Here is a 24,785-nt window from a genome sequence, read left to right on the forward strand (position 1 = left end):
ACAAACTCCAATATGTTTGGAAACTTTGGTAAAATTTAATCAATTTTCTACGCTAATCACCCTCAATAATTTAAATTGTTATTGATTTCTTGCAAATGAGGGTATTGCAAGATCTTAAGTGTGGGAAGAGGTTAAATTCTTTCAGAATTTAAAAAAGAAAAAAAAAATTAATTTATACACTTGGTTACCATTAAAAATACTAGTAACGCAGTAGTTGTATTAGAATCTAGTGCTCTATGATAATAAATTACAGCCCTAGTCTTATATACTGACTACCCAATTCTAGTAAAAAATTTCAAAATTTTCAATTAAATGAATTCAAAATCATGTTTATACATATTTATGAACGATAAAACTAGGTGTTAAACACCGAAATTATTGTTACCTCGGAAAGGACATAAATTGAGAAACAACCCAAAATGTTAGAATTAATTTAAAATGGAATAGAGGACAATAAAAAGGAAAATAAAAGCCAAGTGTGAGAAAATTTACCAAGATATTTTAAACATATATCACATATTTCTGTAACAAATAATTGAAGATACTTTTGCTTTAGACTAAACTAAACATTTTTACCTGATTTACTGTAAGAAATATGGATCTACACGATGAATCAATTCCATCATTAAAAGGAAGTAAAGTCTTCTGAAAAAGACACGCGCTTCTTGATTTAGGTCATGAAGTTGTCGTCCAGACCAGCTGTAGGTTGACGAAAAATCTAGAAAAGTCATCACTAAAATCAGCAGGAAATCCACGGACCTCAACATCAAACAGGGTCGCCAAGTGGTCAGACTTATCCTAACCATGAGAGGATCTGTCTTGTAAAATGGGGAGGACGCCGTGCAAATTAGCTGGATAAGACTAATGAATCAGATCTCCAGAAAGGATAATCTCCTTAAAAGATCAAAAATCAGCTTTTAAGACTGATATTACTCAATCCTAGAGATTGACTTTTAAAGATTGAGAATTACAAATTCCTGGAATTCGATGATATCTAAACTCGAGCTTGAACGAGAAAATATTTTGATCAAAATTACAAACCAATTTATTTTCTGAAAACCCATTTTCAATGCGTTCATTACCATTGAACATAAAATCCTAGGAATTCACCTGGAATTCATTAGGTCACCTGAACCAAATCGGGTGTCAACCGTAAGAATGGTGGTTGCATAGCATGGTCAAAGACAGGACCTTGTGCCAGACCGAAAAATTATAAGGGTGAGCTTTACTATTGCTCCTACCAAGGATAGTAATTGCATCCGACACGTTATAGGCCATAATTAAAAGCATGTCAGGGGACATTGCCTTAACAGTTGCTTGTTCAATGCTTTCCTTTACAACCGGACGGCAGTTTACCGAAAGGTAATATACGGAGCAAGTATACTGGACGTGTTGTTTTCCTAATACAAGGTTAGCAAATGGGTGACACAAAACCACAAGTTTTGAGCTAAAGTTTCCAAATCTGAAACCCACCAAACCCACAAAAATATTTTGCAAACACCGATGACGGGTTATTCTGGAAAACCTATCTAGGGTAAAAGCTAGATTCAATTTTCAAAAGATCAAATATTTTCTTAAAGATCCAATTTCCTTAATGGATCTAAATTTTCATAGTCATGTGAGACTGTAAACCACAACGTTACTACCATTGTTTATACCGCCATATAAAAATCACTGATGTACAAAGTGTGAAGAATAAAGAAGTGATTCTAGTATTTTTAGACTATATTGCTTGAGGACAAGCGACGCTCAAGTGTGGGAATATTTGATAATGCTAAAAACGAACATATATTTCATAGCATTATTCCTCAAGAAAGACTAACTTTTAGTTGCAACTGTTCTATTTATAAGTGATATTCGTTTAAATAATAAAAGGTGAAGACAACAGACAGATTCGACGAATTGAAGACGCAAACGACCAAAAAGCTCAAAAGTACAAAATACAATCAAAGTGGTTCCAATTATTGATAAGAAACGTCTCAAAATTACAAGAGTACAAGACGCAAAACACAAAGTACAAGATATTAAATTGTACGCAAGGACGTTCGAAAATCTGGAACCGGGACCAAAGTCAACTCTCAACGCTCGACGCAACGGACTAAAAATTACAAGTTAACTATGCACATAAATAAAATATAATATTTAAATAATTCTTATAATTATTTATATACTATATTATTATTTATAAACGTCGGCAAGAAAGAAAACAAAGGCATGTGAACTTCACCAGCTGGCCATGCGATCGCATGGCCTTGAAGAGTAATCTTCATGCGATCGCATGGAGGCGTTTTTCAGCCCACAGGCCGATAAATTCGCGTGTTTGGCTCAGTTTATATATCATATATCCATCTCTCTATCTATACGTAAATATATTTATATTTATATTTTAATTTTAATTTTAATTTTAAATTCTAATAATAAGGGTATGTTAGCGAATGTTGTAAGGGTGTAAGTCGAAATTCTGTCCGTGTAACGCTACGCTATTTTTAATCACTGTAAGTTATGGTTAATGTTATTTTTAAATTAATGTCTCGTAGCTAAATTATTATTATGCTTATTTAAGACGAAGTAATCATGATGTTGGGCTAAAAATATTAAGATTGGGTAATTGGGCTTTGTACCATAACTGGGGTTTGGACAAAAGAACGACACTTGTGGAAATTAGACTATGGGCTATTAATGGGCTTTATATTTGTTTAACTAAATGATAGTTTGTTAATTTTAATATAAAGATTTACAATTGGACGTACCTATAAATAACTATATACGCTCGATCGGACACGATGGACGGGATATTTATATGTACGAATAATCGTTCATTTAACCGGACACGGGAATGGATTAATAGTCTATGGAATTATTAAAACAGGGGTGAAATTATGTACAAGGACACTTGGCATAATTGATAACAAAGTATTAAAACCTTGGGGTACACGCAGTCGATATCCTGGTGTAATTATTAAATAAACTATTAAGACCTTGTTACAGTTTAAGTCCCCAATTAGTTGGAATATTTGACTTCGGATATAAGGATAATTTGACGAGGATACTCGCACTTTATATTTATGACTGATGGACTGTTATGGACAAAAACCAGACGGACATATTGAATAATCCAGGACAAAGGACAATTAACCCATGGGAATAAACTAAAATCAACACGTCAAACATCATGATTACGGAAGTTTAAATAAGCATAATTCTTTTATTTCATATTTAATTGCACTTTTAATTATCGCACTTTTATTTATTGTCATTGTATTTAATTGCACTTTTAATTATCGTACTCTTTAATTATCGTAATTTTATTTTATCGCACTTTTATTTATCGCAATTTCATTATCGTTATTTACTTTACGCTTTAAATTAAGTTATATTTATTTTTAATATTTTACATTAGGTTTTAACTGCGACTAAAGTTTTAAAAATCGATAAACCGGTCATTAAACGGTAAAAACCCCCTTTTATAATAATAATATCACTTTTATATATATATATATATATATATATATATATATATATATATATATATATATATATTTGTATTTTTATAAATTTAAAACTAATATAGCGTTAAGCTTGTTTAAGAGTTCCCTGTGGACGAATCGGACTTACTAAAAACTATACTACTGTACGATTAGGTACACTGCCTATAAGTGTTGTAGCAAGGTTTAGGTATATCCATTCTATAAATAAATAAATATCTCGTGTAAAATTGTATCGTATTTAATAGTATTTCGTTGTAAAAATAATACTATTTTCTAGTACACCTCGCACACATCAAAAGTCACATGTCTTTGTTTTCTTTCTTGCCGACGTTTATAAATAATAATATAATATATATATATTATAATTTTAATTTTAATTTTAATTTTAATTTTAATTCTAATAATAAGGGTATGTTAGCGAATGTTGTAAGGGTGTAAGTCGAAATTCTGTCCGTGTAACGCTACGCTATTTTTAATCACTGTAAGTTATGGTTAATGTTATTTTTAATTTAATGTCTCGTAGCTAAGTTATTATTATGCTTATTTAAGACGAAGTAATCATGATGTTGGGCTAAAAATATTAAGATTGGGTAATTGGGCTTTGTACCATAATTGGAGTTTGGACAAAAGAACGACACTTGTGGAAATTAGACCATGGGCTATTAATGGGCTTTATATTAACTAAATGATACCTCCTTAATTTAATATATAGACTTATAATTTGACGTATTTATATATAACCATATACGCTCGAACGGACACGATGGGCGGGATATCTATAAATACCAATAATTGTTCATTTTACCGGACACGGAACTGGATTAATAGTTAATAGACTTGTTGAAACAGGGGTGGATTACATTCAAGGGTAATTGGTGTAATTGTTAACAAAGTAGTAAAACCTTGGTTTACACGCAGTCGATAACCTGGTGTATTCATTAAACAAAGTATTAAGACCTTGTTACAATTTGAAGCCCCAATTAGTTGGAATATTTGACTTTGGGAATAAGAATAATTTGACGAAGACTTTCGCACTTTATATTTATGACTGATGGAATATTATGGACAAATCCGTATAGACATATCAAATAATCCAGGACAAAGGACAATTAACCCATGGGAATAAACTAAAAACAACACGTCAAACATCATGATTACGGAAGTTTAAATAAGCATAATTCCTTTATTTCATATTTAATTTTCTTTATTTTATATTTAATTGCACTTTTAATTATCGCACTTTTATTTATTGTCATTGTATTTAATTGCACTTTTAATTATCGTACTCTTTAATTGTCGTACTTTTTATTTATCGTATTTAATTATCGCAATTTCATTATCGTTATTTACTTTACTCTTTAAATTAAGTCTTTTATTTATATTTAATATTTTACATTAGGTTTTAACTGCGACTAAAGTTTTAAAATCGATAAACCGGTCATTAAACGGTAAAAACCCCCTTTTTATAATAATAATATTACTTATATATATATATTTGTTTTTTTATAAATTAAAACTAATATAGCGTTAAGCTTGTTTAAGTGTATCCCTGTGGAACGAACCGGACTTACTAAAAACTACACTACTGTACGATTAGGTACACTGCCTATAAGTGTTGTAGCAAGGTTTAGGTATATCCATTCTATAAATAAATAAATATCTTGTGTAAAATTGTATCATATTTAATAGTATTTCGTTATAAAAATAATACTATATCCTAGTACACCTCGCACACATCAACTATTTTTAATTTAAATATATTTTTGTATACTTATATATATATTTGTATACATATATTGTGTAAAAATACTTGATGTGTGCGAGGTGTACTAGGAAATAGTACTATTTTTACAACGAAATAACTATTAAATACGATACAATTTTACACAAGATATTTATTTATTTATAGAATGGATATACCTAAACCTTGCTACAACACTTATAGGCAGTGTACCTAATCGTACAGTAGTATAGTTTTTAGTAAGTCTGGTTCGTCCACAGGGAACTCTTAAACAAGCTTAACGCTATATTAGTTTTAAATTTATAAAAATTCAAATATATATATAAGTGATATTATTATTATAAAAGGGGGTTTTTACCGTTTAATGACCGGTTTGTCGATTTTTAAAACTTTAGTCGCAGTTAAAACCTAATGTAAAATATTAAAAATAAATATAACTTAATTTAAAGCGTAAAGTAAATATCGATAATGAAATTGCGATAAATAAAAGTGCGATAAAATAAAATTGCGATAATTAAAGAGTACGATAATTAAAAGTGCAATTAAATACAATGACAATAAATAAAAGTGCGATAATTAAAAGTGCAATTAAATATGAAATAAAAGAAATTAAATATGAAATAAAGGAATTATGCTTATTTAAAACTTCTGTAATCATGATGGTTGACGTGTTGATTTTTAGTTAATTCCCATGGGTTAATTGTCCTTTGTCCTGGATTATTCGATATGTCCATACGGATTTGTCCATAATAGTCCATCAGGCATAATTACAAGAGTACAAGATGCAAAACACAAAGTACAAGATATTAAATAGTACGCAAGGACGTTCGAAAATCCGGAACCGAGACATGAACCAACTTTCAGTGCGCGAAGCAACGGAGCTAAAATTACAAGTCAACGGAGTACAAGAATATAATATAATATATATATAATTATATTTAATTATATATATTATATTATATAATAAATAAATAAGCAGCCCACGTTTTTAAAGTCTTTTGAGCTCTCCCAGCTGGCCATGCGATCGCATGGCCTGGAAGAACAAAAACCATGCGATCGCATGGCCCTGAAATCCAGGCCTGGTCCTATAAAGTTCGTGAGTTTTGGACGAAATTTAACATCTTTTTCTTTCCTTTCTCTGAACGTAATAATATATATATATATATATATATATATATATATATATATATTATATTTTAATTTTAATTTTAATTTTTAATTCTAATAATAAGGGTATGTTAGCGAATGTTGTAAGGGTGTAAGTCGAAATTCTGTCCGTGTAACGCTACGCTATTTTTAATCACTGTAAGTTATGATTAATGTTATTTTTAATTTAATGTCTCATAGCTAAGTTATTATTATGCTTATTTAAGACGAAGTAATCATGATGTTGGGTTAAAAATATTAAGATTGGGTAATTGGGCTTTGTACCATAATTGGGGTTTGGACAAAAGAACGACACTTGTGGAAATTAGACTATGGGCTATTAATGGGCTTTATATTAACTAAATGATACGTCGTTAATTTAATATACAGACTTATAATTTGATGTATTTATATATAACCACGTACGCTTGACTGGGCACGGTGGGTGGGATATCTATAAATACCAATAATTGTTCATTTTACCGGACACGGAACTGGATTAATAGTTAATAGACTTGTTGAAACAGGGGTGGATTACATTCAATGGTAATTGGTGTAATTGTTAACAAAGTAGTAAAACCTTGGTTTACACGCAGTCGATAACCTGGTGTATTTTTTAAACAAAGTATTAAAACCTTGTTACAATTCGAATCCCCAATTAGTTGGAATATTTGACTTCGGGAATAAGAATAATTTGACGAAGACTTTCGTACTTTATATTTATGCCTGATGGACTATTATGGACAAATCCATATGGACATATCGAATAATCCAGGACAAAGGAAAATTAACCCATGGGAATAAACTAAAAATCAACACGTCAAACATCATGATTACGGAAGTTTAAATAAGCATAATTCCTTTATTTCATATTTAATTTCTTTTATTTTATATTTAATTGCACTTTTAATTATCGCACTTTTATTTATTGTCATTGTATTTAATTGCACTTTTAATTATCGTACTCTTTAATTATCGCAATTTTATTTTATCGCACTTTTATTTATCGCAATTTCATTATCGTTATTTACTTTACGCTTTAAATTAAGTTGTATTTATTTTTAATATTTTACATTAGGTTTTAACTGCGACTAAAGTTTTAAAATCGACAAACCGGTCATTAAACGGTAAAAACCCTCTTTTATAATAATAATATTACTTATATATATTTGTATTTTTATAAGTTAAAACTAATATAGCGTTAAGCTTGTTTAAAAGAGATCCCTGTGGAACGAACCGGACTTACTAAAAACTACACTACTGTACGATTAGGTACACTGCCTATAAGTGTTGTAGCAAGGTTTAGGTATATCCATTCTATAAATAAATAAATATCTTGTGTAAAATTGTATCGTATTTATTAGTATTTCTTTGTAAAAATAATACTATTTCCTAGTACACCTCGCACACATCAAGTATTTTTGGCACCGCTGCCGGGGACAATTCTGCTTAAATGCCGGAAGCGCAACGCTATAGAAAAAAAAGATTTTTATTAATTTTTAGTTTACTTTTATAAAAATACGCTTTTGTAAAAAAATATAAGTTTTAAATTTTAAAAATCGAAAATATAAAAAGAAAAACAAAATTTAAATATTTTTAAGAGATTGTTAAATATACAAGTTTTATAAAGTTTCTTTATTTTTATTTTATTTTGTAAAAATATAAGTTTTATTTACTTAATATAAATATTTTAAAACAGAAATTTAAAACAGAAAAAAAAATAGTAAAACTACTCGGCCCGATCACTGTAGCAGCCCAATATCAGGCCCGACAATCTACTCCATGCGATCGCATGGATTTTTAACGTGAGGACCATGCGATCGCATAGCCCTGTCAGACACGCCACATTTGACCTAGTTTCGCATTAATTACGGAGTATATTTAATTATTATTATTATAAAACCCTAATTAGGGTTTTGTTATTTAATTAATTAAGTTAGTTTTAGTATTTAATTTATATATTTAGTTTAATTAGTTTAATTAATTATAAATTAATAGTTTTAATAAATAAATAATATAAAAATAATATTTTTATAAAAATTGTACTTTTTACAACTTTAAGTATATTTTTATATTTTGTTCCTTTTTATTCGTTTTAGCGTAATATTTGTATTTTTCGCTCGTTTTTAGTTTCAAGTCATAGTTTTTACCATAGTTATTTTTATTTCTAGATTTTTAGGCTTTGCCGTAAAATCCCTTAAGTGCTTTTTCTTTAGACTAAGATTTAAGTGCTTTAGAATTTTGCGACGTCGTTTTTATATTTTAGTACCTTTTTAAGTTATTGTCATTTGGGATATAGAATTTCTTTTAAGCTTTAATATTTTTAGACGCAACTTTTAATTCTTAGTTTTTAGTGCCTTTTAAGTTACGACGCGCTACTTTCTTATTTTTATTTTTCGACGCCTATTATTTTTCGACCTTTTATTTTTCGACCTTTTTCGACGCGTTCTTTTTCTTTCTTATTTCTCGACATTCTAGGTTTAGGACTTAGATTTTTTTTCTATTTCTTCTCTAAAATTTCTTTAAACTTTAACGAAAAATTATTTTAAGCGGTTAAATTAATAGACATCAAAATTTTCTGGTTCGTAGTAATAGTTGGATTTGTACGTGGACCGGGTTATTGGAGCCAAACAGTACTCAATTATATTGAGACCAAACGAATCCTGCCCCTCTGCTGCATCTTTTGGCTATTCGAAACGTGAGCAAAATCAGAAAAGTCTATTAATTTGATAACTTATATAATTTTTCTTATTTATATAACTAATAGGATATTTAGTGAATGCACCGAGCAAAACGTTCACCACCTTTTGTACGTTCACCACCTGTAACTCGATCAAGACATCTAGCAAATATTGTCGCCGTTGATTTTTCTTTAGAATTGTCATACAGTCGACCAAGTACTCCAATTCAAATTTCTGATAATCCATTTTTTGAACCCGACCTCACAATTGAGAATCCGGAGAATATTCAGGGACAATTCATAGATCCTGAACCATTAATCTTTCCTCCGGAACCACCAATCATTCAAACAGAGATTGTTGAGGAACCAACCATTAAATCAGAATCCTCTAGTGATTCAGATTCAACAAATTCAATTATAGAAAATCTGGAACCTTTAAGTATGGAAGACCGAATGCGAGCTAAACGCACTGGCCAAGGTCACGCAATTACTCAACCTGACATTAATGCGCCAGATTATGAAATCAAGGGACAAATCCTACATATGGTAACTAATCAATGCCAATTTAGTGGTGCACCGAAGGAAGATCCAAATGAACATCTTCGTACCTTTAATAGGATCTGCACTCTATTTAAAATCAGAGAAGTGGAGGATGAACAGATATATCTCATGTTATTTCCCTGGACTTTAAAGGGAGAAGCCAAAGATTGGTTGGAATCGTTACCTGAAGGGGCGATTGATACATGGGACGTTTTAGTTGAAAAATTTCTCAAACAATTCTTTCCGGTATCTAAAGCCGTGAGACTTCAAGGAGAAATTGTTACGTTCACACAAAAGCCAAATGAAACTCTATATGAGGTGTGGACAAGATTTGGAAAGTTATTAAGAGGATGTCCGCAACATGGTTTAGACACTTGTCAAATAGTACAAATATTCTACCAAGGATGCGACATCACTACAAGAAAAGACATCGATATAGCAGCTGGTGGTTCCATTATGAAGAAAACAGCAACTGATACTTACAAAATTATTGATAACACTGCTTCCCACTCACATGAGTGGCACCAAGAAAAAGATATCGTTAGATCATCTAAAGCAGCTAGAGCCGATTCTAGCCATGACTTAGATTTCATTTCCGCAAAAATAGCTGCTGATAATGCTAAAAACGAACATATATTTCATAGCATTATTCCTCAAGAAAGACAAGCTTTTAGTTGCAATTGTTCTATTTATAAGTGATATTTGTTTAAATAATAAAAGGTGAAGACAAAAGACAGATTCGACAAATTGTAGACAAAAAGGTCCAAAGAGCTATAAAGTACAAGATACAACTAAAAAGGTTCAAAATATTGATGAGGAACGTCTCAAAATGACAAGAGTACAAGTTGCGGAACGCAAAGTACGCGATTTAAAATAATACGCGAGGACGTCCGAAAATCCGGAACCGGGACCTGAGCCAAGAAGAAACGCCCGACGCAACGGACCAAAAATATCTAGTCTACTATGCACAAGAATATAATATAATATATATATAATTATATATAATTATATATTATATATATTATTATTATTATATTACGTCGGCAAGAAGAAAACAAAAGTAGATGGCTGAATCCAGGGTGGCCATGCGACTCGCATGGCCAGAAGCACAAAACCATGCGAGTCGCATGGTGTGAGATTGCTGGTCAGGTCCTATAAATAGCCAGTTTTCTGACGAGTTTTACACATCTTTTTTCTCTTCCTCTTCATATACGTAATATATTTATATTTATAATTTATATTTTAATTTTAATTCTAATAATAAGGGTATGTTAGCGAATGTTGTAAGGGTGTAAGTCGAAATTCTGTCCGTGTAACGCTACGCTATTTTTAATCATTGTAAGTTATGTTCAACCTTTTTACATTAATGTCTCGTAGCTAAGTTATTATTATGCTTATTTAAAACAAAGTAATCATGATGTTGGGCTAATTACTAAAATTGGGTAATTGGGCTTTGTACCATAATTGGGGTTTGGACAAAAGAACGACACTTGTGGAAACTAGACTATGGGCTATTAATGGGCTTTATATTTGTTTAACTAAATGAAAGTTTGTTAATGTTAATATAAAGATTTACAATTGGGCGTCCCTATAAATTACCATATACACTCGATCGGACACGATGGGCGGGGTATTTATATGTACGAATAATCGTTCATTTAACCGGACACGGGAATGGATTAATAGCCACTAGAATAATTAAAACAGGGGTGAAATTACATTCAAGGGTAATTGGTGTAATTGTTAACAAAGTAGTAAAACCTTGGTTTACACGCAGTCGATAACCTGGTGTATTCATTAAACAAAGTATTAAAACCTTGTTACAATTCGAATCCCCAATTAGTTGGAATATTTATCTTCGGGTATAATAATAATTTGACAAGGACACTTGCAATTTATATTTATGACTGATGGACTGTTATGGACAAAAACCAGACGGACATATTGAATAATCCAGGACAAAGGACAATTAACCCATGGGCATAAAACTAAAATCAACACGTCAAACATCATGATTACGGAAGTTTAAATAAGCATAATTCTTTTATATCATATTTAATTTCTTTTATTTTATATTTAATTGCACTTTTAATTATCGTACTTTTTAATTATCGCAATTTAATTTTTATCGCATTTTTATTATTCGCAATTTCATTATCGTTATTTACTTTACGCTTTAATTTAAAGTCTTGTATTTATTTTATATTTTACATTAGGTTTTAACTGCGACTAAAGTTTTAAAATCGACAAACCGGTCATTAAACGGTAAAAACCCCCCTTTATAATAATAATATTACTTATATTTGTATTTTTATAAAAGTTAACTAATATAGCGTTGAGCTTTGTTTAAAGATTTCCCTGTGGAACGAACCGGACTTACTAAAAACTACACTACTGTACGATTAGGTACACTGCCTATAAGTGTTGTAGCAAGGTTTAAGTATATCCATTCTATAAATAAATAAATATCTTGTGTAAAATTGTATCGTATTTAATAGTATTTTCTGCTAAAAATTAATAGTATTTTATACCCCTCTGCTTTGACATCAAGTATTTTTGGCGCCGCTGCCGGGGATCGCTCGAAGCGAAACGCCATATTTTTAATTTTTAAGTTATAATTAGTTTTTGTAAAATTTATATTTTTGTTTAAATAAAAAAAAAAAAAAAAAAAGAGCTTTTAAAAACCGAAAAGAAAAAAAAAATATACTTATATATATTTTTAAGATTTTTATTTACAAAATTATCAAATATTTCTATTTTTAGTTTTATAAAAATATAAGTTTTTATTTAAACTATATAAATATTTTATATTAAATAGAAAAAAAAAAAAAAAAAAATAATAATAATAATAATCGGGCCAAGGTACTGTAGCAGCCCAACTTTTGGCCTGGATCCGAACACCATGCGAGTCGCATGGCATTTCAACTAAACCCCATGCGAGTCGCATGAGGGGTCTGACAGGACCACATCTGAACCCTAATTTCGTAATAATTACGGATATTATTTATTATTATTATTTAAACCCTAGTTTTATTTATTATTATTAATTAAGTTTTAGTTATTTAAATTAATTATTACTTTTAACTAGTTTTAATTATATAATACTTAATACTTTAAATTATAAAATATAAAAATAATATTTTTATAAAATCTAATATTTTTATAACTTTTAATAACTTTTAATATTTTGTACCTTTTTAATCGTTGTAGCGTAACTTTTGTATTTTTTTTTAGCTCATAATTAATTTTAAACTTAGTTTTTGCTATAGTTATTTTTACTCCTAGATTTTTAGGCTTTGCCATAGAATTCCTTAAGTGTTTTTTTTCTTTAGACTAAGATTTAGGTGCTTTAGAATTTTGCGACGCCTTTTTAAGTTTTAGTTTCTTTTTAAGTTATTTCCATTTGGGATTTAGTTTTTCCTTGTAAGCTTTAATATTTTTAGACCTTTTACTATGTATCAATTATCATTCCAATTAGTAATTTCAATTTGCGATTATAATTTTAAGTTAGTTGTAGTAATAAGGTTAAATTAGTTAAGTATTTTTAAGTTTTTATAAGTTTCTTTTATTTTTCCGTCACCTTTTATTTTTCAACCATTTTTCTTTTTCGACCTTTTGCGACGAACTCTTTTTCTTTCTTATTTCTCGCTATTCTAGTTTTTAGGACTTAGAATTTTTTCTACTTCTTATCTAAATTTCTTAAAATTACGAAAATTTATTTTAAGTGGTTAAATTGATAGACATCAAAATTTTCTGGTTCGTAGTAATAGTTGGATTTGTACGTGGACCGGGTTATTGGAGCCAAACAGTCCTCAATTATATTGAGACCAAACGAATCCTGCCCCTCTGCTGCATCTTTTGGCTATTCGAAACGTGGGCAAAATCAGAAAAGTCTATTGATTGGATAACTTATTATAATTTTTCTTTCCTTTTTAAAACTAATAAGATATTCAGTGAATGCACCGAGCAAGACGTTCATCACCTTTTGTACGTTCACCACCTGTAACTAGATCAAGACATCGTTTAACAAATATAACCGCCGTTGATTTTTCTTTAGAATCGTCATCCAGTCGACCAAGTACTTCAGTTCAAATTTCCGATAATCCAGTTTTTGAAACAAACCTCACAATTGAGAATCCAGAAAATATTCAGGAACGGTTCGTAGATCCTGAACCATTAAACTTTCCTCCGGAACCACCAATCATTCAAACAGAGATTGTTGAGGAACGAACTATTAAATCAGAATCATTCAGTGATACCGATTCAACAAATTCAATTATGGAGAATCTGGAACCTTTAAGTATGGAAGACCGAATGAGAGCTAAACGCACTGGCCAAGGTCACGCAATTACTCATCCAGACATTAATGCGCCAGATTATGAAATCAAAGGACAAATTCTACACATGGTGACTAATCAATGCCAATTTAGTGGTGCGCCGAAGGAAGATCCAAATGAACATCTACGTACCTTTAATAGGATCTGCACACTATTTAAAATACGAGAAGTGGAGGATGAACAGATATATCTCATGTTATTTCCCTGGACTTTAAAGGGAGAAGCCAAAGATTGGTTGGAATCGTTACCTGAAGGAGCGATCGATACATGGGACGTTTTAATTGATAAATTTCTTAAACAATTTTTTCCTGCATCTAAAGCAGTAAGACTTCAAGCAGAAATTGTTACGTTCACACAGAAGCCAAATGAAACTCTATATGAGGCGTGGACAAGATATGGAAAGTTACTAAGAGGATGTCCGCAACATGGTTTAGACACTTGTCAAATAGTACAAATATTCTACCAAGGATGCGACATCACTACAAGAAAAGACATAGATATAGCAGCTGGTGGTTCTATTATGAAGAAAACCGAAACTGATGCTTACAAAATTATTGATAACACTGCTTCCCACTCGCATGAGTGGCACCAAGAAAAAGATATCATTAGATCATCTAAAGCAGCTAGAGCCGATTCTAGCCATGACTTAGATTCCATTTCGGCAAAGATAGATGCTGTGGAGAGACGAATGGAAAAGATGACTAAGGATATTCACTCAATACGAATTAGTTGTGAGCAGTGTGGAGGACCACATTTGACAAAAGATTGTCTCAGCATTGAATTAACAATGGAACAAAGAGAGAATATTTCATACATAAACCAAAGGCCTGGAAATAATTATCAGAATAATTATCAACCGCCAAGACCGATTTACAATCAAAACCAGAATTATAACCGAAATATTCCATACAACAACCAACAAGGTCCTAGCAATCAACAAGTATCCAATAATACTTATAATCAGCAAAGACCAAATTTTCAAAACAAACCACCACAACAAACCGATGATAAAAAGCCGAATTTAGAAGATATGATGACGAAGCTAGTTGAAACTCAAACGCAGTTTTTCACATCTCAAAAACAAACCAATGAACAAAATGCTCAAGCATTTAGAAATCAACAAGCTTCTATTCAAAATCTGGAACAAGAAGTAAGTAACCTAGCAAGGTTAATAGGTGAAAGAAAACCGGGAAGTCTACCTAGCAATACAAATGCTAACCCCCGGAATGAAACAGCTAAAGCTATTACCACAAGAAGTGGTACAACACTTAAACCACCTGAAATACCTGTAACTTCTGATGAAACTATTCCTACTCCACAAGAACCACAACCTGATCAAGATAAGGAAAAAGAACCGGTAGTTGAAAAGGTTAATGAAGATAACACAGTTAAGGATAAACCTTATGTTAAACCATATCAACCACCACTTCCTTACCCGAGTAAAATGAAGAAGGAAAAACTTGAAGCCGAGCAATCCAAATTCTTGGATATGTTTAAACAGATAAATGTAAATCTTCCTTTCATTGATGTGATTTCAGGAATGCCAAGATATGCTAAATTTTTGAAAGATCTAATCACGAATAGAAAGAAAATGGAAGAACTCTCGGCTGTTACTATGAATGCTAATTGTTCAGCAGTGCTGTTGAATAAGATACCAGAAAAACTATCTGATCCAGGAAGTTTCACAATTCCATGTTTTCTGGGTAGTCTTAGTTCAATAGAAGCATTGGCAGACTTAGGTGCTAGTATAAATCTAATGCCGTATTCACTATACGCTAAACTAGACCTTGGAGAATTGAAACCAACCAGAATAAGCATACAACTAGCCGATAGATCAATAAAATATCCTAGAGGGATAATGGAGAACATGCTAGTTAAAGTTGGTACTTTAGTATTTCCAGTAGATTTTGTTGTTTTGGACATGGAAGAAGATTCTCAAGTTCCTCTCATATTAGGAAGACCATTTTTAAACACGGCTAAAGCAATGATAGACGTGTTCGGTAAGAAACTGACCCTAAGTATAGAGGATGAGAGTGTTACCTTTTCAGTTGATAGAGCCATGCAACAACCACAATCTGCAGATGATACATGTTATTATATTCAAACTATAGATGCACATGCAGAATTATTAGAAGAATTTCCAGAATTACAAGGAACGGGAGAATGTTCTTTAGGAGAAGGAAATGAACCAATTGATGAAGCTGAAATGTTAGCTACACTTATAGCTAATGGATATGAACCAACAACAGAAGAAATTCAAATGCTAAAAGAAGAAGACAGATATCGATATAAATCATCGATAGAAGAACCTCCGAAATTAGAGTTAAAGCCACTTCCAAACCATTTGGAATACGCTTATTTACATGGTGAATCTGAATTACCTGTAATAATATCGTCTTCTCTTACTAAAAATGAGAAATCACAACTCATTTCTGTGTTGAAAGCTCATAAACCAGCCATTGCATGGAAGATTCATGATATTAAAGGAATAAGTCCTTCGTATTGCACACATAAAATCCTTATGGAAGAAGGTCATAAAACGTATGTGCAACGCCAACGAAGACTAAATCCTAATATGCAAGATGTAGTTAAGAAAGAGATTATTAAGCTGCTAGATGCAGGTTTGATATATCCAATTTCTGATAGTCCATGGGTAAGCCCAGTTCAATGCGTACCTAAGAAGGGTGGCATGACTGTCATTACAAATGAGAAAAATGAGCTTATTCCTACTAGGACTGTAACAGGATGGCGTGTATGTATTGATTATAGAAAATTAAATGACGCCACCAGAAAAGATCACTTTCCATTACCTTTCATAGATCAAATGTTGGAAAGATTAGCCGGAAATAGTTACTATTGTTTTCTAGATGGATTTTCCGGATATTTTCAAATTCCAATAGCACCCGAAGATCAAGAGAAAACCACATTCACGTGCCCTTATGGTACTTTTGCTTACAAACGCATGCCATTTGGACTTTGCAACGCCCCTGCAACCTTTCAAAGGTGTATGATGGCGATTTTTCATGACATGATAGAAGAATGCATGGAAGTATTCATGGATGACTTTTCAGTCTTCGGTGATACATTTAAATCATGTCTAGTTAATCTAGAACGAATGCTAATTAGATGCGAAAAATCAAATCTAGTACTTAATTGGGAGAAATGCCATTTCATGGTTAAAGAAGGCATCGTTCTTGGACATAAAATTTCAAAAGAAGGAATTGAAGTGGATAGAGCTAAAGTAGATGTAATTGCTAAACTTCCACATCCCACCAATGTTAGAGGAGTTAGGAGTTTTCTAGGGCATGCCGGTTTTTACCGACGTTTCATAAAAGATTTTTCTAAAATTGCCACTCCTATGAATAAACTCCTAGAAAAGGATGCGCCATTCATCTTTTCAGATGAATGTATCAAATCTTTTAATATTCTTAAAGAAAAACTCACTAATGCACCGATCATGATAACACCAAATTGGAATCTACCATTTGAACTAATGTGCGATGCAAGTGATTTTGCAATGGGAGCCGTTTTAGGACAAAGGATTGAAAAACGATTTCAACCTATATATTATGCTAGTAAGACATTACAAGGAGCACAAACGAACTATACAACTACTGAAAAAGAACTCCTTGCTATTGTCTTTGCTTTTGACAAATTTCGATCATATCTCGTTCTAGCAAAAACGGTGGTCTATACCGACCATTCTGCTCTTAGATACCTATTTTCAAAACAAGATGCTAAACCAAGATTAATCCGTTGGATCTTACTCTTACAAGAGTTTGATATTGAAATCCGAGATAAAAAAGGAGCAGAAAATCTCGCCGCTGATCATCTTTCTCGTCTTGAAAATCCCGAATTAGAAGTTCTGAATGAATCGGCCATACAAGACAACTTTCCTGATGAATATCTATTGAAGATAGATTATAAAGAAATCCCATGGTTTGCAGACTATGCAAACTACTTAGTTTGTGGATTCCTTGAAAAAGGATTATCGTACCAAAGACGAAAGAAATTCTTCAGTGATATAAAACACTATTTCTGGGAAGATCCACATCTGTTTAAAAGTTGTCCCGATGGAATAATACGCCGATGTGTATTTGGAGATGAAGCTAGTAAAATATTAAACCATTGTCACACAGGACCAACAGGAGGGCATTATGGGCCTCAACTAACAGCAAGAAAAGTTTATGAAGCTGGATTCTATTGGCCTACAATTTACAAAGACGCACACCTTCTTTGCAAATCCTGTGATGCATGTCAAAGGGCCGGAAGAATAAGTCAACGTGATGAAATGCCACAAAATGTCATCCAAGTATGTGAAGTATTTGACATTTGGGGTATTGACTTTATGGGTCCATTTCCAAAATCTCATAATAATCTATATATACTCGTAGCCATTGATTATGTATCTAAATGGGCGGAAGCACAAGCTCTCCCAACTAACGATGCACGAGTTGTAGTCAACTTTTTGAAACGTCTTTTTGCAAGGTTTGGAACACCGAAAGCTTTAATAAGTGATCGGGGTACTCATTTCTGTAATAATCAACTTGAGAAAGTTCTTAAAAGATATGGAGTAACTCATAAAATCTCCACTGCATATCATCCACAAACAAGTGGACAAGTTGAAAATACCAACCGAGCCTTAAAACGTATTCTAGAGAAAACCGTAGGATCAAATCCGAAGGAATGGTCCATTAAATTGGAGGATGCACTCTGGGCTTTTAGAACAGCCTACAAAACTCCAATTGGAACCACACCTTTTAGACTTGTTTATGGAAAAGCATGTCATCTTCCAGTAGAAATTGAACACAAAGCATTTTGGGCTTTGAAGACATGTAATCTTGATTTACATGAAGCCGGACGTCTACGATTAAGTCAACTAAACGAATTAGAAGAATTAAGACATGAAGCATACGAAAATTCGTTAATCTATAAAGAAAGAACGAAGAAATGGCATGATAAAAGAATCAGAAGTTCAAAAGAATATAAAGAAGGAGACAGAGTTCTTCTTTTCAATTCACGATTCAAGCTATTTCCTGGAAAATTGAAATCAAGATGGTCTGGACCATTCATAGTCAAAAGAGTTTTCCCTTACGGAACAATAGAATTAATAAATTCAAATGGGATTGAATTTAAAGTTAATGGTCACAGAGTTAAACATTACATACAGGGTCCGATGGAAGTCGACAACGAAGTTAATCACAATTTCGACACCACAGCTAACTAAGTGTGGGGAGAATCAAGTCTTTAAAGGATAATATGTATTTCTGTTAGAGTTAGATTGTCTGTTTTCATGTAGTTCTCGAAAATGGAACACGTATGGTCTTTCCCTAGCAGACCCTAAAGAACTAGTCTTCTCCCCCCATTCTGAATTTTTATTTTTTTAGGTTTTTACGAAATGAAGACTGCCTGTGAACTAAACCATGGTCTAATGCTACACGCTTTGATCACTAAAAGAAATAATGACATACTACCGAGTGAATTAGTATCAGTAATCAGAGAAAGAATGGACGGAGTTAGAAAAGGATCCAGATGCGAAGATAATAAGTTACAATTTGGTAAAGGAAAATCAAAATCCGCAGCGAAAAGAAGAGCACGACACCTAGAACGATGTCACAAATGCGGAAAATGGTCACATGGAGGTAAATGTTCAAATAATCAAACCTATTCAAATACCGAATTTGTTACTTTATGCAGAGACAGACCGTTCATATGTTTAGAAGAAAAGACAATGAATGCTCGAGGTTACGCCTATGCAGCCATGGAAGACCAATTAAACCGACTATCTTATGAATATAATAGATCATATAACTAAGAAATCTATTTCACAGGTATGTCTGTACAGTTTTTATTTTTATTTTTATTTTTAACCTTTTGATAATAAACGCTAATTTGTTCGCTAAAAAGTATTAAATTGGTATTAAATAAAATTAGGTTTGGCGACCGAAATTATTGATATTGTTCAAAAATTTATTACATCACTGCGAAATTTAACGTTTATTCTTAAGGTATAAATATCTTTAATCAATCAACCCAAAATATTTCAAAAATTCGTCATGAGTTAAATTAGGTCTTGGAACCGAAATTACTTTACCGAAAAGAGGGGCGCATATTTTTGATAATATTTGATTGATTAAAGTGGGATAAAAAGACAAAAAGATTTTTAATTTTATTTTTACCATATTTTTAAAAATTAATATTTAAATCTTAAATTAATATTGTAAACTTTGTAAAAACAATATATTTAAATTATAAATATTTGAAAAATTAATATAAGTTTGATATGAATTTATGAATTTTTAAATTAAGTTTGGTGTGAATTTTTAATTTTTAAAATATGAATTTTAATTTTATGCATTTCAAATTTTAAGTTTGGTGTGAATTTTTAATTTTTAATTTTTTAATTTTGAATTTTATATTTAAGTTGTGTGAATTTAAAAACAAAAATTTACTTTATCTCATTAAGTTAAAAATATGATTTTTAAAATTCGTCGTAAGTTGAAGACTAGGTCTTTGAACCGAAATTGCTTTACCCGAGGGAGGGACGAGAACTTTTATTATCATTATTTTTAATCTTTTTGATTTAAAGTATGCCAAAAAAATTAAAAAATCCAAAAATCTAAGCTTTTAAAACAATCGCTACAAAAAGACAAATTTTAAAATTTTGTCGAGGGACGGACTAGGGCATAGTCCCGAAACGACCTCGTCTTAAAAAGAAACAAAATTTTTAAAATTTTATTAAATTTTATGTTCTAAAAAGTTTAAGGTTTATAAAAAAAAAAAAAAAAAAAAAAAAAAAAAAAAAAAAAAAATACCTGGGAATTGACCCCCATGCGAGTCGCATGGGGATGGGCAGAAGGCCATGCGACTCGCATGGCCATAAAATACTGGACAGGATCAAAAAGGCAGCGAGCTGCTCTGTCTCTCACATTACACACACATATACACGAACCATCTCCAAAACCCTCTCAATTTTTCACCAATTTTCACCAAATTTCTTGCAAAACTTCACAATAATCATGCCTAGATTCAGTAGTCTCAACCCCTTCAGGAGAAAGGTAAAGATTTCACCCCTAATCTCTTTAAATTCGAATTTTTGTGTTCTTGAGCTAGAAAATATATATTTTGATTTTGTTAAATTTAGGTGTAATTAGAGCTAAATTGTTGTTATATTATGCATGTATATCCTAGATAGAAGCTATTTAACATGAATTGAAGCTAAAAACTTCAAATTTTTAAAGAATCTAGGGTTTGTGTTCTTGAGCAATTTGGGGCTTTTTGATATAAACAGGTTATGGCCGATTTTTGTCATGAATTGTTGCTAAATTAAGTAGTGTAACATGTTTAGGTAGTTAATTGATCCAAACTTTGAGCCTAAACATGTTTTTGAGAATTAAAGTAGACTTTTTAAGTCTAAAAATTCATGAACTTGGATAATTTGATATAAAGGCCATTTGAAACTTGTCTCATTGCTAGTAGTGATTATTTTGGCATGTTATTTGAGATAAATGCTTATGAACTTGATGTACATTTTTCGTATAGGCTTATTTGACAAAGTGTAGACTTGACAAAAATATGAAAATGAGCACTAGTTTGATTTGAATGCCATGTAACAAGTGTTTAATTGTTATAATAATTATTGTTGACATGTTTAAGAGTTTAAATGTGATAAAACATTGTACACATTTTCGTATGTAAAAGTATATAATTGTTATTTTTAGGAAAATATGTATAAAATATGTTATGAATTGAACATGTCATCATAATTGTTTCAAGTTATTATTTTGCTAACACTAATGCATATTTGGATGCAAAAATTTTGTGTTTAATGTGTTTTGCAGAAAGCCGATACTGGAGGTTCAGGAGCATCATCATCCAGGCAACCAGAGCCCGAACCGCAAATGTTTCATGAACAAGAACAACATATGCAACAAGAAGAAGAAGAACAGGAGGAGCAACATATTCCTTATCACGATCAAGATCAATTATTCGTGAATCAGTTTCGTCAATTCGCTCCACATCAAAGGATTCTGAGTTTAGACATTAATGAAGATCAGTTACACCCAAATCTGAGATTTGATAGATGTTGGATAGAGTATCCAGACTATCAAAAGAACATGCACATTCTCTACTTTAAGGTTGTTGAAATGCCAAGGGCAATTGACTGGGTACCTTTGGAAACAGTTGACCTTGCCGAACCGATTCGGCAATTATTGGTGCAAAGGTATGGTAATTCTCAGTTTAACGATTGGATGCGCCTATTTTCCATTCGTAGAACCATATATAGGGAATGGTGTATAGAATTACTTAGTACTATTAAGTTAAACAGTGATGTTAGGAGGATAGATGATAGAAGCTTTATTAGATTTCTTTTAGGTGGACGCATGTACAGAATGTCCATGATAGATTTAGCCAGGGCCTTACAGATTTACACCCCTGCTGAACTTTTGAGCCCCGACTGTAATAGCCTGATTGCCCAAGGAGAAAGGGTAGATAGGGAATTTGATGTTAACGCTGTCTGGAGGCGTATGTCACACTTTAATGAATTTCACGCCAGTGGAAATCATACATACTTAGATATAGACAGAGCTGAACTCCGGGTGATTCATAGATTCTTAGCAAACACAATTACACAAAGGGGTAGGAATAAGGAGAAATTGACCGTAAACGATTTGTTCTACCTTAAGTGTATTAGAGACCCGAGGAGTTTCGTTAACATTCCCTATTGTGTTGGTTATTATCTCGCTAATGTAGTTTCGGGGATGAAATCGGGGAGTATTATAGGTGGTGGTATTTTCATTACTCTCATTGGAGAGTATTTAGGTGTAGATAAGCACCAAGGGGGTCCAATGCACGAAATAGAGGACGGAGGTGAAACTATAAGTTCAAACCTTTATCACGGTGCAAGGGTATTATTGATGAGACGTGGTCGGGTACATCGATACGAGGGACCTCAGCGACAGGTAGAGAGAGGTTCGGATGACGAGATGGAGGAGGCGAATAACATTATAGGAGTTGTTCGGGAGACTGCTCTTGATTTAGGTATTCGTATGGAGGATGAATACATGACGAACTATGATAGGCATATGCAGTACGAGGCATGGCAACGCCGGAATGACTACGAGCATTCCCGGCAACGAGAGCATGGCCGATGGGATTATCATCAGCGCCAAATTATAAGCCAGTTGCAGCCTGGTGAGATGTATTATCCGACCCGACCCGCATACTATCCCGCACATCAGCCAGAGATGAGACCACCCTATGATTCATATGATTATGACGCAGCATACCAGTACACCTATAATCAGCCATGGAACCCGGACGCGAACATGAATTGGGATCCCTATCCTAATTATCCTCCTAACCCACCTCCTGATCAGTAGAGATAAGTTGGTAATTTTTATTTTAATTTTTTTTTAAAAAACACTTAACATTTCTATTACGTTTATGTAATGTTTGATATTTCTATTATTATTGTGTACTAATATTTTTCTTATAGTTTGAAAGTGGGATGCCAAAGTTCCATTTCAAATTGCATGTATGATTATATTTGTATTGTATGTATTCTATTTTATGCACAAAACAGGGTAAAACAACGCGTTTTCAAAGACTGGCATTAAGTTCAGCAAAAGCAAGTAATTTTGACGACAATGATGCAAAATGTATGTGAAATAACAACAAGACGGAATGAACAAATGACGTGCACCATTTATCATTCAGCAAACAAACGCCAATATATTTGGAAACTTTGGTAAAAATTTAATCATTTTCACACAAATCACCCTCAATAATTTAAATTGTTACTGATTTCTTGCAAATGAGGGCATTGCAAGATCTTAAGTGTGGGAAGGGGTTAAATTCTTTCGGATTTTAAAATTTTTATATTAAACACTTGGTTACCATTAAAAATACTAGTAAAGCAGTAGTTGTATTAGAATCTAGTGCTCTCTGATAAAAAAGAACAGCCCTAGTCTTATATACTGACTACCCAATTCTAGTAAAATTTTTTAAAATTTTCAATTAAATGAATTCAAAATCATGTTTATACATATTTATGAACGATAAAACTAGGTTTTAACACCGAAATTATTGTTACCTCGGAAAGGACATAAATTGAGAAACAAACTAAAATGTTAAAATTCATTTAAAATGGAATAGAGGACGATAAAAAGGAAAATAAAAGCCAAGTGTGGGAAAATTTACCAAGTTATTTTAAACATATGTCACATATATTTGTAACAAATAACTGAAAATACTTTTGCTTTGGACTAAACTAAACTGTTTTACCCGATGAAAGAAAAGAAGAGATGGATCTACACGATGAATCAATTCCATCATTAAAAGGAAGTAAAGTCTTTCGAAAAAGACACGCGCTTCTTGATTTAGGTCATGAAGTTGTCGTTCAGACCAGCTGTAGGTTGACGAAAAATCTAGAAAAGTCATCACTAAAATCAGCAGGAAATCCACGGACCTCAGCATTAAACAGGGTCGCCAAGTGGTCAGATTTATCCTAACCATGAGAAGGATTTATCTCGTACAATGGGGAGGCACCGTGCAAATTAGCTGGATAAGACTAATGAATCAGATCCCCAGAAAGGATAATCTCCTTAAAGATTAAAAATCAGCTTTTAAGACTGATATTACTCAATCCTAGAGATTGACCTTAAAGATTGAGAATTATAAACTCATGGAATTCGATGATATCTAAACTCGAGCTTGAACGAGAAAATATTTTGATCAAAATTATAAACCGATTTATTTTCTGAAAAACCCATTTTCAATGCGTTCATTACCATTGAACGTAAAATCCTAGGAATTCACCTGGAATTCATTAGGTCACCTGAACTAAATCG

This window comes from Rutidosis leptorrhynchoides, chromosome 9 (genome assembly GCF_046630445.1).
Source record: "Rutidosis leptorrhynchoides isolate AG116_Rl617_1_P2 chromosome 9, CSIRO_AGI_Rlap_v1, whole genome shotgun sequence".
NCBI lineage: Eukaryota > Viridiplantae > Streptophyta > Magnoliopsida > Asterales > Asteraceae > Rutidosis > Rutidosis leptorrhynchoides.